Source organism: Hippocampus guttulatus, chromosome 7 (genome assembly GCF_054856545.1).
Source record: "Hippocampus guttulatus isolate MCC_2025c chromosome 7, RoL_Hgut_1.0, whole genome shotgun sequence".
NCBI lineage: Eukaryota > Metazoa > Chordata > Actinopteri > Syngnathiformes > Syngnathidae > Hippocampus > Hippocampus guttulatus.
Window position 1 is genome coordinate 18,185,450 of NC_141267.1, and position 16,104 is coordinate 18,201,553.

The window sequence follows — 16,104 nt, forward strand, 5'->3', positions numbered from 1 at the left end:
AATGTTTATTCATTTCTTAATTGGTCAGAATGAAGAATGTTGAATATTTTGACACCGTAATGTTGTTATGTTGCAGATACCAAGTGACGGGATCCTGACTGAACCTTCTGGAGACCAAGAAGGGAGTGAGAGATCCGCTTCATCCTTACAACAGGTTACTACGTCTTATCATTATATACCAGTTTTGAGTTTACAGCTTTCTTTGACAAACGCAGGAGAAGTTATAAATCAGAAATGTGGCCTCTCCATGATTTCAGTCGTCATGTCCTCATATTTCTTTAGACCTGAAAAACCTGAGTGTGTTTCAGGTGACATGACTTGTCTTAACCTAACTCTGGAGAGGTTGTGTCTGAATGTCCCCATATTGCTGTTCCACAGAGCTGAACAGTGTTAACTTTCTGTAGTGTGGTACATTAATCCCAAACACTCCTGTGAGCAATGTTCAATGAGAAATAATGTTTATTCATTTCTTAACTGGTCAGAATGAAGAATGCTGAATATTTTGACACCGTAATGTTGTTATGTTGCAGATACCAAGTGAAGGGATCCTGACTGAACCTTCTGGAGACCAAGAAGGAAGTGAGAGATCCACTTCATCCTTACAACAGGTTACTACGTTTTATCATTATATACCAGTTTTGAGTTTACAGCTTTTTTTGACAAACGCAGGAGAAGTTATAAATCAGAAACGTGGACTCTCCATGATTTCAGTCGTCATGTCCTCATATTTCTTTAGACCTGAAAAACCTGAGTGTGTTTCAGGTGACATGACTTTTGTCTTAATCTAACTCTGGAGAGCCTGTGTTCGAATGTCCCCATATTGCTGTTCCACAGAACTGAACAGTGTTAACTTTCTATAGTGTGGTATATTAATCCCAAACCCTCCTGTGAGCGATGTTCAATGAAAAACAATGTTTATTCATTTATTAACTAATCAGGATGAATAAATTAGAATATTTCTGACACTGCACTGTTGCTATGTTGCAGACACCAGGTGTTCGGATCCCGATGAAACCTTCTGAAGATCAAGAAAGGATTGGGAGATCCACTTCATCCTTACAACAGGTCATTGCATTTTATCATTATATACCAGTTTTGAGTTTACAGCTTTCTTTGACAAACACAGGAGAAGTTATAAATCAGAAACATGGACTCTCCATGATTTCAGTCGTCATGTCCTCATATTTCTTTAGACCTGAAAAACCTGAGTGTGTTTCAGGTGACATGACTTTTGTCTTAACCTAACTCTGGAGAGCCTGTTTTAGAATGTCCCCATATTGCTGTTCCACGGAACTGAACAGTGTTAACTTTCTATAGTGTGGTATATTAATCCCAAACTCTCCTGTGAGCAATGTTCAATGAGAAATAATGTTTATTCATTTCTTAACTGGTCAGAATGAAGAATGCTGAATATTTTGACACCGTAATGTTATGTTGCAGACGCCAAGTGACAGGTACCTGACTGAACCCTCTGGAGACCAAGAATGGAATGAGAGATCCACTTCTTCCTTACAACAGGTTACTACTTCTTATCATGATATACTAGGTTTGAGTTTTCAGCTTTCTTTGACAAACACAGGAGAAGTTATAAATCAGAAACATGGACTCGCCATGATTTCAGTCGTCATGTCCTCATATTTCTTTAGACCTGAAAAACCTGAGTGTGTTTCAGGTGACATGACTTTTGTCTTAACCTAACTCTGGAGAGCCTGTTTTAGAATGTCCCCATATTGTTGTTCCACGGAACTGAACAGTGTTAACTTTCTATAGTGTGGTATATTAATCCCAAACTCTCCTGTGAGCAATGTTCAATGAGAAATAATGTTTATTCATTTCTTAACTGGTCAGAATGAAGAATGCTGAATATTTTGACACCGTAATGTTATGTTGCAGACGCCAAGTGACAGGTACCTGACTGAACCCTCTGGAGACCAAGAATGGAATGAGAGATCCACTTCTTCCTTACAACAGGTTACTACTTCTTATCATGATATACTAGGTTTGAGTTTTCAGCTTTCTTTGACAAACACAGGAGAAGTTATAAATCAGAAACATGGACTCGCCATGATTTCAGTCGTCATGTCCTCATATTTCTTTAGACCTGAAAAACCTGAATGTGTTTCAGGTGACATGACTTTTGTCTTAACCTAACTCTGAAGAGCCTGTGTTTGAATGTCCCCATATTGCTGTTCCACAGAACTGAACAGTGTTAACTTTCTACAGTGTGGTATATTAATCCCAAACTCTCCTGTGAGCTATGTTCAATGAGAGATAATGTTTATTCATTTCTTAACTGGTCAGAATGAAGAATGCTGAATATTTTGACACCGTAGTGTTGTTATGTTGCAGACACCAAGTGACAGGTACCTGACTGAACCCTCTGGAGACCAAGAATGGAATGAGAGATCCACTTCATCCTTACAACAGGTTACTACTTCTTATCATGATATACTAGGTTTGAGTTTTCAGCTTTCTTTGACAAACACAGGAGAAGTTATAAATCAGAAACATGGACTCGCCATGATTTCAGTCGTCATGTCCTCATATTTCTTTAGACCTGAAAAACCTGAATGTGTTTCAGGTGACATGACTTTTGTCTTAACCTAACTCTGAAGAGCCTGTGTTTGAATGTCCCCATATTGCTGTTCCACAGAACTGAACAGTGTTAACTTTCTACAGTGTGGTATATTAATCCCAAACTCTCCTGTGAGCTATGTTCAATGAGAGATAATGTTTATTCATTTCTTAACTGGTCAGAATGAAGAATGCTGAATATTTTGACACCGTAGTGTTGTTATGTTGCAGACACCAAGTGACAGGTACCTGACTGAACCCTCTGGAGACCAAGAATGGAATGAGAGATCCACTTCATCCTTACAACAGGTTACTACTTCTTATCATGATATACTAGGTTTGAGTTTTCAGCTTTCTTTGACAAACACAGCAGAAGTTATAAATCAGAAACATGGACTCTCCATGATTTCAGTCGTCATGTCCTCATATTTCTTTAGACCTGAAAAACCTGAGTGTGTTTCAGGTGACATGACTTGTCTTAACCTAAGTCTGGAGAGCCTGTGTTCGAATGTCCCCATATTGCTCTTCCACAGAACTGAACAGTGTTAACTTTCTACAGTGTGGTATATTAATCCCAAACTCTCCTGTGAGCAATGTTCAATGAGAAATAATGTTTATTCATTTCTTAACTGGTCAGAATGAAGAATGCTGAATATTTTGACACCGTAATGTTGTTATGTTGCAGACACCAAGTGACGGGTACCTGACTGAACCTTCTGGAGACCAAGAATGGAATGAGAGATTCACTTCATCCTTACAACAGGTTACTACGTCTTATCATTACATACCAGGTTTGAGTTTTCAGCTTTCTTTGACAAACACAGGAGAAGTTATAAATCAGAAACATGGACTCGTCATGATTTCAGTCGTCATGTCCTCATATTTCTTTAGACCTGAAAAACCTGAGTGTGTTTCAGGTGACATGACTTTTGTCTGGACCTAACTCTGGAGAGCCTGTGTTCGAATGTCCCCATATTGCTGTTACACAGAGCTGAACAGTGTTAACCTTGTATAGTGTGGTATATTAATCCCAAACCCTCCTGTGAGCGATGTTCAATGAAAAACAATGTTTATTAATTTATTAACTAATTAGGATGAATAAATTTGAATATTTCTGACACTGCAATGCTGCTATGTTGCAGACACCAGGTGTTCGGATCCTGATGAAACCTTCTGAAGATCAAGAAAAGAGTGGAAGATTTACTTCATCCTTACAACAGGTCATTGCATTTTATCAGTGTATATCAGTTTTGAGTTTACAGCTTTCTTTGACAAACACAGGAGAAGTTATAAATCAGAAACATGGACTCTCCATGATTTCAGTCGTCATGTCCTCATATTTCTTTAGACCTGAAAGACCTGAGTGTGTTTCAGGTGACATGACTTGTCTTAACCTAACTCTGGAGAGCCTGTGTTCGAATGTCCCCATATTGCTGTTCCACAGAACTGAACAGTGTTAATTTTCTACAGTGTGGTATATTAATCCCAAACTCTCCTGTGAGCTATGTTCAATGAGAAATAATGTTTATTCATTTCTTAATTGGTCAGAATGAAGAATGCTGAATATTTTGACACCCTAATGTTATGTTGCAGATACCAAGTGACGGGATCCTGACTGAACCTTCTGGAGACCAAGAAGGGAGTGAGAGATCCGCTTCATCCTTACAACAGGTTACTACGTCTTATCATTATATACCAGTTTTGAGTTTACAGCTTTCTTTGACAAACGCAGGAGAAGTTATAAATCAGAAACGTGGCCTCTCCATGATTTCAGTCGTCATGTCCTCATATTTCTTTAGACCTGAAAAACCTGAGTGTGTTTCAGGTGACATGACTTTTGTCTTAACCTAACTCTGGAGAGGTTGTGTTTGAATGTCCCCATATTGCTGTTCCACAGAGCTGAACAGTGTTAACTTTCTATAGTGTGGTACATTAATCCCAAACTCTCCTGTGAGCAATGTTCAATGAGAAATAATGTTTATTCATTTCTTAACTGGTCAGAATGAAGAATGCTGAATATTTTGACACAGTAATGTTGTTATGTTGCAGATACCAAGTGACGGGATCTAACTGAACCTTCTGGAGACCAAGAAGGGAGTGAGAGATCCACTTCATCCTTACAACAGGTTACTACGTTTTATCATTATATACGAGTTTTGAGTTTACAGCTTTCTTTGACAAACGCAGGAGAAGTTATAAATCAGAAACATGGCCTCTCCATGATTTCAGTCGTCATGTCCTCATATTTCTTTAGACCTGAAAAACCTGAGTGTGTTTCAGGTGACATGACTTTTGTCTTAACCTAACTCTGGAGAGCCTGTGTTCGAATGTCCCCATATTGCTGTTCCACAGAACTGAACGGTGTTAACTTTCTACAGTGTGGTATATTAATCCCAAACCCTCCTGTGAGCGATGTTCAATGAGAAATAATGTTTATTCATCTCTTAACTGGTCAGAATGAAGAATGCTGAATATTTTGACACCGTAATGTTGTTATGTTGCAGACACCAAGTGACGGGTACCTGACTGAACCTTCTGGAGACCAAGAATGGAATGAGAGATCCACTTCATCCTTACAACAGGTTACTACGTCTTATCATTATATACCAGTTTTGAGTTTACAGCTTTCTTTGACAAACACAGGAGAAGTTATAAATCAGAAACGTGGACTCTCCATGATTTCAGTCGTCATGTCCTCATATTTCTTTAGACCTGAAAAACCTGAGTGTGTTTCAGGTGACATGACTTTTGTCTTAACCTAACTCTGTAGAGCCTGTGTTCGAATGTCCCCATATTGCTGTTACACAGAGCTGAACAGTTTTAACTTTCTATAGTGTGGTATATTAATCCCAAACTCTCCTGTGAGCGATGTTCAATGAAAAACAATGTTTATTCATTTATTAACTAATTAGGATGAATAAATTTGAATATTTCTGACACTGCACTGTTGCTATGTTGCAGACACCAGGTATTCGGATCCTGATGAAACCTTCTGAAGATCAAGAAAGGAGTGGAAGATTCATTTCATCCTTACAACAGGTTTTATTTATCAAATCGTTTCATGATAAAACATTGCGTTTTATCAATATATACCAGTTTTGAGTTTACAGCTTTCTTTGACAAACACAGGAGAAGTTATAAATCAGAAACATGGACTCTCCATGATTTCAGTCGTCATGTCCTCATATTTCTTTAGACCTGAAAAACCTGAGTGTGTTTCAGGTGACATGACTTTTGTCTTAACCTAACTCTGGAGAGGCTGTGTCTGAATGTCCCCATATTGCTGTTCCACAGAGCTGAACAGAGTTAAACTTTCTATAGTGTGGTACGTTATTCCCAAACTCTCCTGTGAGCAATGTTCAATGAGAAATAATGTTTCTTCATTTATTAACTGGTCAGAACGAAGAATGCTGAATATTTTGATGTTGTTTAAATATCATTTTTAAAACATCTAACATTCTGCGTTTACCCTGAAACAAAAGCATTTTGTCCTGTCTGTTTTTTTTTAACCCAACCAGATGAAGTAACCACGAGCGATGACGATTTGAGCAAAGAAACCAATGCTGACCTTAATCAAGAAAAAGCGATTCTCACTTACACAGAAAATGGTAATGTCCTCAAGTTATGACATAAGACAGAGTAAATTGGTGCCTGATAATCTCAGTCTTTATGCACAACTATGTATGAATTAGAAACAATTTACTACAGTATTTGAAAATGGTGTTGAAAGATGCAAAATGTGCAGGTTGAAAACACATTAGGCCTCGACAGCCGAAAGAAAATTGAGAAATTAGGAGACGATTTGGCACATATAAGAAAGCAATGGTGAAAAGCCACATTCAACTATTTTTGTATAATTTTTCAAAGGCTCAAGCTCTGACACTTCTGGGAACCCAAGCCATGCATATGCGCCATCTACATCGGACAACATGGAAGGCACTTCTGCTTCAACCACCTTTGACAACACTGACGACAGTTTTGTCGCAACCCTGGAAAACATTTCTGCTCCAACCCAGTTAGAGAACGTGGACGACACTTCCTTCTCAATCACACGGGACAACAAAAACACCAGTTAAAGTTAAACAAAAATGGCAAAAATTAACATATCTTAATTGAAGCTGAAGTACTTTTGATGAACAAAAAGTCAAAGTGCTCCAATGAAAAGCAAGGTTAAAGAGCATTTTTTTCAAAATTCTCATTATTTCCTGGAATATCTTATTTTGCATTTTTAACATTTGCAATGCCATTTTTAATAAATAATGCCTTCTTTTACAGGTGGGAATAAGAGACGTACGTGGACAGATGATGAAGTGAAGGCTGTTGAGAGACATATGTTTGATTTCATAACAAGCCATAACGTTCCAGGTAAAACGAGCTGTGAGTCCTGTCTCCACGCAGAGCTAGTAGCTCTGAAAGACAGAGACTGGGTGTCCATCAAAAACTACATCCACAACAGGATAACTGCATTAAAAAGGGAAATGAATAGATAGTCCATTGAAATGCGAGCACGCCTGGGTACATTTCAGTTCAAGTTAACTATAGCAATAGCAATGGTGCATTTAGGGTGGGATGGTCAATTACGGATTTCATATTTGTTGTTGAATACTGTTTCACATTTATTGTTTCATGAGCTTCAAGAGCAAATTGGAAAATCCTTGGAGATGTACGAACATGTAAGGTATACTGTATATCAGGCATGTCCCGATCTGGGCCGGGAGGGCAACTGTCGTGCCTGTTTTCCAGCTCTCGCAGCTGCATCACACCTGATTCAGATGATCAGTTCAACAGTCAGCTCTGATGCAGCATTAGAACATCCTGGGAGAGCTGGAAAACAAAAAGACAGCGGCCCTCGAGGACCGACTTTGGACACCCCTGCTGTATATAAACGTACGTACAATATACAAACTTCTCACAAAAGATAGGCTTATTAGGTTTGAGGTGATATTTCAGAAAAACCCTAAAACATTTGAATTCATCCTATTTCAAGAATTTCAATACTTTTTGAAAAGTTGCTTTTGTCTAACAGGTAGCTAAAGAAGAAGTTGCTACACACATGGCACAATATATGGCCACATTTATTAAAAATTCTTCATCACAGTATTCACATTTTGACATAATCTTCTTCAGTTCAAACAACCCTCATCTATTGCACTGCCTTGTGTCATGGAGAGGAGGTGGCATGTTTTCTGTGTTCATAATTTCATATTTGTCAGCAATTAAAAAATAAGAAAGTGGACTGACCACATATTTAACTGTCTCTTCTTCTTCACAGCTTAGTTTTACTGTCTTGTATTATTACCATGAATATCAACGACTGTTTGGCACATTCGCCTCATAGTTCAGCAATTGATAGTTTGAATCTGGGCTTCCTTCCTTTGTAGAGTTCTCCCCGTGCCCGAGCATGACAATTGGACACATGTGCCTAACATATACTGTTGGTATGTAACAGGAGTCAATCTAAAAATTACACACTTTACTCTTAGCTGGTCTTCATAAGTCATATATACTTGAAAATGATGTGTATCTAGGGGGCTCAAAATTCACAAAAACATGAAATGGCAGTGTGTTTGAGGTGACTGTCTCCATAATACACAAAAACCAGTCAATGTCCTCATATGTAGTAGTTTTGTCATAAATCAAAAAAAAATTACGTCCTAGCCAAAATCTGAATAGATGGGTGTCTTCCTGATTTTTTTTCATGGTTACCATATTTTTTTGGAGCCTGTAGGACCACGGGAAAGGCATGTACCCATATGTCGGGTGAACAAACGGACGTCCTGAAAATGCACCAAAACACGTATGTGTGTGTGTGTGTGTGTGTGTGTGTGTGTGCGTGTGTGCGTGTGTGCGCACACGCGCCTTTGCTGTGTAATTGCATTCACTCCCTTTCTGTATCTGTACATTAGGACGGGCGGCTTTCAATTAGCGCCACTCTTTGCCAGATAACGACCGTTGTAGCGCTCCGATTAGCACGATAAGTCACTTTTTGAAGCGAGGGGCATTAAGGGACCACCCATTCAGCCACTGGGGCTGTCGCCCACTGCGTGCGCGTGTGTGTGAAGCTCGATTAATGGAAGCGGCAAGGTTAAACGACGTGACGTGATCTGATTGGTCTGTGTGACACGTCGCGAGCGCCGAGTTGCGGCTGATTGAAATGCACACGTTTACAAGACATTCTGAAATGTGCCCCAATTGTTGACATCACAATGTCAAAACCGCGACGCTCAGGTGCTGCCCCCGCGATATCAATTGAACAGTGTAAATTGACACTTTGTGGATGAAGTGTATCCTCCACAAGCGAAAATAGAATCAAAAGCCTTTCATGTCTTCATGGGCACTTGTTGATGACACTCTGGGCTCCGGCTTCCACGAGAAGAACCTGCTTGCATTTTCCCCACCCCGAGCTCCGCCTTGGCAGTCGACAGGGCAACAAAAACTATGCTTGGCAATGGCCTGTTGTCGAGAGGTGGCAGGATGAGCAATGGCTCATTTTCACCAGACAATCCCACCCCCTCAAAACAGCCGGAGCTCTGCCAGGCTTTTCTTGATGGAAACGGGCAAAATAAAGCCTTTCTTGTGGGTAAATATTGTACAATGCCTTTAAGGCAAACAATAACATGAGTGGCTGAAAGCATTGTACAATAAATTGTAGCAATGTGGAACCTTTGTGGCTAAAAATACGATTTTCTCAATTCAAACATCAAGTTTGGGTGTCGGAAATGCTGCGTTTTCGTGGTTAAATGCAACATTTATGCCGCTGCAGAGTGTTTTGTGGCAGATTACTTTTCAAGGATGAGTGCACACGCTTTCAAAATGCAACTGAGACTTTGCGGGATAATATTTTATTTTAGTTGCCCAATGTAGTGTTTAGGTTACATTTGAATTTTGTTGCATTTTTGATTGTCAAGTTAAAACATCAACCTTTTGTGGCTGAATTCATTGTACACTTTTGCAGTTTGTGGCTGAATCATGGCAAAGCGGTGGCAACTTGTTGACGGAATAGCTTATTGAATGTAAAATATAGCATTTTAGTTGGTAATTGCAAGGTTTTCTGGCTAAGTTATTTTTGTTATTTTGACTTCAAAATGGCGCCGCGAGAGTGGCTGCCTTTCCAGCAGCTCCTATATTTTGTTGTTCTACTTCTTCCTTTCATAACTTTGCTGCTGTGAATTGGGAATTTCTCCATTGCGAGACTAATAAAGGTTTTCTTATCTTATCTTATCTTATAAATAGGATTGCTTTTATGACAAAAATGTAGTGCTTTGGTGACCAAACAGTGTTTTGAGGGTGAAAAATATTACTTCAGTTGTTCAAGTCAATGGGCTTCATTTTCATGACCGACATAAATCCAGTGCGGCACACGCAAGTTCGACCCAGTGCTGTTCATTTCACAGAATGGCACAGGTTGGCGGATCTGCAAAAGGGAGAGCTGCGCCGCCATGGGAATGGTCACGGCCAGCTTCAATCATGGGCAATCAAAGCGGCTCCCTTTAAATGTGGCGCACTATTCGCGTGCTAAACTCAACATGGCACAAGCTTAAAAAATAAATAAATAAATAAATAAAGATTGCCCGGTGCTTCGAAGGGAAAACGCAGATGGGATGCAAAATGTAAGATGGGGCAATGCATTGCACTGCACGGTAAACTCGGCTGGAAATTCCGCACTCTGACTTGGTTCTCGACTGAAAATGGACCCTCAAGTGAATTTTTATAGCGATTTTTCCCCCCCCCCCCCCCCACCCTCCAACCCCACTGCGCTCTCTATTGAGAGGATTTAATGATCCCGGCGTCTGATGAACGGCTTCGCCGGGAAGCCGTGCTGCAAGGGGCGATTTGGAAACCTGCATATCTGCCGGACATTCCCGGGATTGGAGCTCCTCACCGGAGTGGATTGACCCCCCCGGGCAATTTATTAGCTTGGCTGCCGACATCCATCACGCGCTCGCCCTCAGGGAGACACACATGCTCACACACGTACGCAATAATGATGTCAATGCGGCTCCTGGCGAAGGGTCGGATTCTTCCGGATGTTGTGTTCAGGGAGCTCAATTCAACTTTGGCCAACGTGTTGGGAAATAGCTCAAGCAAAAATCGGATTCATTTTGACTGAAGATGGCAGGGAAGTCAAACAAATGCACGTTCCTTATCATGTCCGCATTTCAACATTTGTGTAGGATGTTTGTGCGTGTGTGTGTGTGTGTGTTTTTTAGTTAAATGCAGTGTTTTTGTGGAAAATAGCATATTCTGGTTTTCTCGATGAAACGTGGCATTTTGTGGCAACAAATCATTATATCGCATAGCATATTTTTTTGAGTCGATGAATGTACTCGCAGCTGTTTATATGTATCGTAAAATAGAATAGAAATACTTTCCGGCAAAATGATTATTTCTTGTGGCGAGGTGTCGTGCTTTTAAGGTGAAATAATAGATTTTCTCGTAGCAAAAAGAGAGATTTTGACATGATATGTTTGTGGCTGTGTAGTCCAAATGGAGTGCTTTTGTGGGAGAAAACCTTTTTTTGGGTTGTATTTTTGTTTTCAAGGCACTTTGTTACTATATTTCATTGAAATGAAGACTTCATTTGGTGACAAATCATTTGTTTGACACAAAAAAAAACAATCGAATACAGTCTGTTCCATTTGTAGCAAAATGTGATTTTTTTGTGGGGGTGGACAGTTAAAATGCATTTTGTAGCCAAATAACGTGTTTTGATGGGAAAAATTCAACATTAGCGAATGTTGATTTTTCGTCAGGGTTCGTTCAGGGATGCAAAGACATTCGTCAACGATTTTAGCAGTTGCAAACAGTTTTTCTTGTCGCAAGCAAAGCGACAAGAAAAACTGTTGGCGGACGTTTGCGACCTCGAACGAACCCTGACCCCCCCCCCAAAAAATCAACATTTGTGCCGTAGCGTGGCTGAATCTAACTACGAATGATAGCCCATAAGTCTCTATCCAACTTGCCGCTGTATATTTCACGCGAGCACAGGAAAGCACATCTCACAGAGCATTTCCTCTCGGTGCTCACCTGCAACCTCATCAAACACTTACTCCCATCACCATTCCGTCCACTCAACACTGCATTAGCGCCGCAGCCAGCCGGCGTGCGGCGCACGCGAGTGCATATCAATGCACTCGCGTGCGCCCGCAGCTACTACTGTACTCTATCTTAATCTGCAGTCTATTAGCATATTCGCAGTTTGTGTTTTTTTTTTTTTCTGCCAGCGGAGGCATCTGACAGGCCAATTTCACAGCGGCGTCGACCTCCATCTCGCTCCGGGCTGGCAGGGAGAAGATAGGGAGGGGGGGGGGGGGGTCTGGGGAATGGAAGCATTCGCTTTCTAACAGCTCCCCTCTCGTTGCATCTACCTGCATTTAATAAAGAACCTCTTTCGAAGTCATCTCCGGGGTGACATCACAGAACAATGCCCAAAAAATCCTTTATTATATCGTCACGGGAGCCGTCATGTTTGAGAGCCGACAAAAAGTCAACTTTTAATGGCGCCCAATCACTTCAACACCACTTACCGCAAGGGCAACACACTTCATATATTACATGCAATGGGGCTCCGAGATGCGAGTTGAAATCGTTACACGAACGCACTCGAAGTGAAATGTGCTCCACGCAGGACTTAAGCTAGCTGCGACTCGATATGGCACCTCCTGGACACCATCACAATGTTCATCTTTACTTATTTAAAGGAATGGAAATGCCACGAATCCATTCTAGCCTCCCAAAAACCAAAAGCATTTTTTATGCTTGCGTCTTCTCAGAAAATGAACACTAATATTTGAACTTATAAGAGCATACACTAATGACCGTTTAATGAAGAATTTTGGAAATGCATGCGATGGTCACAGCACCTCAATTCGCTGCCGTTGTATTATCCTTTCTTTGCAGATGATAAGGAATATATGCCAGTGTGAGTTGTGGTAATCGGCGGCCCGGTGGTCCAGTGGTTTGCGCGTCGACCTCACAGTGCAGAGGTTTCAGTTCCAGCTCTGACCTCCTTGTGTGGAGTTTGCGTGTTCTCCCCGGGCCTGCGTGGGTTTTTTCCGGGTACTCTGGTTTCCTCCCGCATTCCAAAAAACATGCAGTGTTATTTATTTCACATGATAATTTGACATTTCAGTACAGATTAGAGCAAGGATCATGCAAGTTGCCACATGAGTTGCTTTCGTGGGCCACATAAAAAGATGTGGCGGGCCTTAACTTTGACACCCGTGCGTGAAAACCTTTACAGGTGAACGTGGTGAATTTGACCTCTAAACATTTGAAGGTACACTTGTTGGGAGGTTGTGCCAAAAGTACAACAACAATAAAAAAAAAAAAAAAGAACATTCAGAAGTTCAGTTTAGGTTAACCGTTAAAGTACGTTTACGGTTCATTGTGAAACTTCACCCCAAAGTCCAATATGAGCCCAAACTTTTTTTTGGTAGTCGTGTTTTTGTCACTTTTAATCCCCACTGGTATTTTTTACCCTCAGCCATCTTCTTTATGCCTCTTTTGTCTTGATCAATCCTTGTCGGCCCCCCCCAACCCCCCAATCCGGTGTCTGTGCTATCGTTAGTATTACGGCGCTATGATGGATGGCGCCGAGCGGCGAGGACATTAACAGGCCGGGACGCTACCGTCATTACCTGCGCAGGCGCACCTACACGCGTGCGGGGTTTTGATAGTGATGACAACCAAAGCACGTATAGAACAAATAGTGAGTGACATTGGGTTGTTCTCAAAGAGCATTTTGTATATATGGAAATATGATTCATTTTGTAGCAAATTGTGGTGTTTTTACAGGAAATGATAGCAATTGTGTGAGTAAACGTTGTGTTTCCATGGTTACATTATTTGGCTCTTCATGGGGTTTTTTCATTTTGTTTTAACGGCTGTATTGTTTTGCGTTGTAAATGTAACATGTTTTGCACAAAGGAGTATTTGGTTTGTTGGAGCATTTTGGTGGCTGAGTAGCCCAATTTTGAGCTGACAGACGTGTCACAGACAAACAGTGTGCCGATTTTGAGTTGGCTTGAGTTGTGGGCCTTTGAAAAGAAGACATCTGACTGTTAAAACCCTGCTCTGTTGCCCCTGTCTGTGCCACATACTTTTTTCTTTTTTTTTTTAAAGAGCTTCATATTGACTCTGGGCCCCTGCTGGGGAGAGAATGGCGATGTTCTGCGCTCCCTGGGAGAGTTCACGCCGACCGACTGACAGTGCAATGGACCGCAGGGTGCTAAAAGGCTCGTTTTTTTTTTGTTTTGTTTTGTTTTTTCTCAACAGAGCTGCTTCACCTCCAGGAACTTTAGCTAACACATTTCTGCACTTTGCCTCTGTATCTGTTTGCGTGTGCGTGCGTGTCTCGGAAAAGTTCAGACTTAGTAATGGATGCAAATCTCGTCCCGGGGTTTGATAATCCGACGGTGATTCAACGCTAGGTTTGCTGATGAGGCCGAGCCAGTCCACATCACGGCATCCAGTGTGTGTGTGGGAGTGTGAGTGTGTGTGGTTGCCACTGTTGTCGGCATCCATCTTTATTAACACGGCGTTATTAACCCTTTCATGCACCCTATAACCTGATGACATGATAAGCTGTCCACTGTAGTAACCGCTGTCCCTGATATAGTTCAAGTCAACCTTTGCTTTGCGAATTTGACGTGGGAGGTCAAGAGGCGTGAAGGTGTGTTTGTGAGAAGCGTGCATCTGGTGTGTGCATTTGAGAGTCTTCGTGCGAAAGTCTATACAGTGGTACCTCTACTTACGAACGTCTCTTCATATGAAATGTTCAAGTTACGGAACATCTCAACAGGAAAATATTGCCTCTTGTTCCGAAAGAAATGTCAAGATCTGAAAAGTAAAAATACTAGTTGCAGCTCCGAGTTTCCTGAACGCAACATACTTCTAGCTGCTCTGCCATTGGCTACTACCGAGCATCATCCTGGCATCCCGTTGGCTAAGAGGGACCTCTAACCGGTTGTGTCTACGTGTGTAGACAGATAGATATGTGGAGCCATGGGGCATTCCGATAGTTTTACGTAAATGTGAATCACCCCGAAAAAGTGTTGAGCAGTCGGGCAATCGCTCACTATGCTGATGTTGGCCTTGGGCATTTTGGACGGATTGTTAAAAGCCTACAAAAGCAAACGTCCTTGGATCAGTTCTTTACAATTTTATGCTTCAGAAAACATTTATGTCTGAGTTTTGGGGGAACTTGGAACGGATTAGGGCATTTACATGCAAAACGCGTCTCTACTTCCAAAATTTTCTAGTTAAGAAATTTCTTCCAGAAGCAATTAATTTCTGATGTAGAGGTACCGCTGTATGTGACGCGGAGAGTGTGCACTTGGAAATGCAGTGGCCCATCAAAATTAATCACTTAAAATCAGCAAAGTAGTTAAGTAGGAGCGGGAAAGATGTTGAATGTGTGTCTTTTATAAAAAAAAAAATGTACACATATGTACACACACTGACATTCGAGACATTTACGAAGTTGTCTTTATACTGTCTTGAAGTGTCTGGGATTTTTCCGGTTCCAAGGTTTAAGCGAGCTTCCTCAAATTTTTTCATTGTGTTAAGTGACACGGGAGCAGGAGGTTTATTGATTTTTGTAGTTTAGTCCAAGGTAATTAAGACCAGCAGGGAGTCGGGGGGGGGGGCATGGCGCAGTTGGCGCATTCCTTGTCATCTCCTTCGAATATGATTCTTTTTTTTTTTTTTTTTTTGTTCTTTGATTGCAGACGGCTTTTATTGATTTTGAGTCCAACAAACCAGAGCAATGATTTCTGGCCATCATTGTGTCAGTTTCCACCGCGCTTTGTGGGATCGCGTTGCTCTGCGGGAAAGCCAGGTGTCTGTCCATTTTTAAGACTCCATCCAAATTGAGACAACGTGGTGGTCAAAAACACACAACATGGGGGCTGAGGGGGGGGGGGGGGGGGACACCGTCATTCAAAATACCTTCAAGTGGTGCTCCCTTGTTGGAAAGCAATAACGCAGGGTGGTACGAAATCGGATTCCGACAATTTTTATTGTGTGACTTTGTAAATACGTTAAGGCCTTTTGATGGATGATTGCCGTAAATAATTGCAAACGCAAAGTAGAGCAACAGGAGGTTTTTTTTTCTTCTTTTTTCGATTGCTCTTCATCTATTTAGAATATGTCTGCCGGCGGCGATGCCTTGAGAGGCATGTGGCAAGTCAGTGTGTGTGTGTGTGTGTGTGTGTGTGTGTGTGCGTGCGCATGCGGCACCATGATTAAGAGTTTTGAATAATTGATGATTGCATCCCTCATTAAGTCCCAGTTGTGTGCTGCCGCAGGGTCCCCGGCTCTATTTTTACGCCCCACAATTGTGCGCCATTGCGCTCTACAGATGGAGTCGATCCATCACTCACTTCGGTGGGGGGGGGCGGGAGGATTGGGAGGTCCTGAGGGGGGGTATGTGGGGGTTTCTAAATCACATTGAGTGGACATCTTTAGCAGAGTGGCAACACGATGAGCGCAAGTTGTACGACGGCCATTATTTCCGCGCTCGAAACT

General features: G+C 41.5%; 1 protein-coding gene and 2 long non-coding RNA genes across 17 annotated transcripts in view; all 3 read left to right on the forward strand.

Moving 5' to 3' along the window:
- The window catches only part of dab1a (DAB adaptor protein 1a), a 192,037-nt gene that overhangs the window by 121,531 nt on the left and 54,402 nt on the right, over positions 1-16,104 (forward strand). The gene's annotated exons all lie outside the window — the stretch shown is intronic.
- LOC147202791 (uncharacterized) lies at positions 882-2,425 on the forward strand. The gene is made up of 4 exons (XR_015101324.1): positions 882-1,065; positions 1,441-1,518; positions 1,894-1,971; positions 2,350-2,425. It is a non-coding gene; the product is annotated as an uncharacterized LOC147202791 (long non-coding RNA).
- Positions 3,257-7,821, forward strand: LOC147202792 (uncharacterized). 3 transcript variants are annotated; one of them, XR_015101474.1, is made up of 9 exons: positions 3,257-3,337; positions 3,717-3,794; positions 4,168-4,245; positions 4,624-4,700; positions 5,079-5,156; positions 5,536-5,613; positions 6,093-6,182; positions 6,442-7,247; positions 7,318-7,821. It is a non-coding gene; the product is annotated as an uncharacterized LOC147202792 (long non-coding RNA). The 3 variants fall into 3 exon arrangements; XR_015101473.1 differs by having other exon boundaries at positions 6,442-6,743; positions 6,850-7,821; XR_015101472.1 differs by having other exon boundaries at positions 6,442-7,821.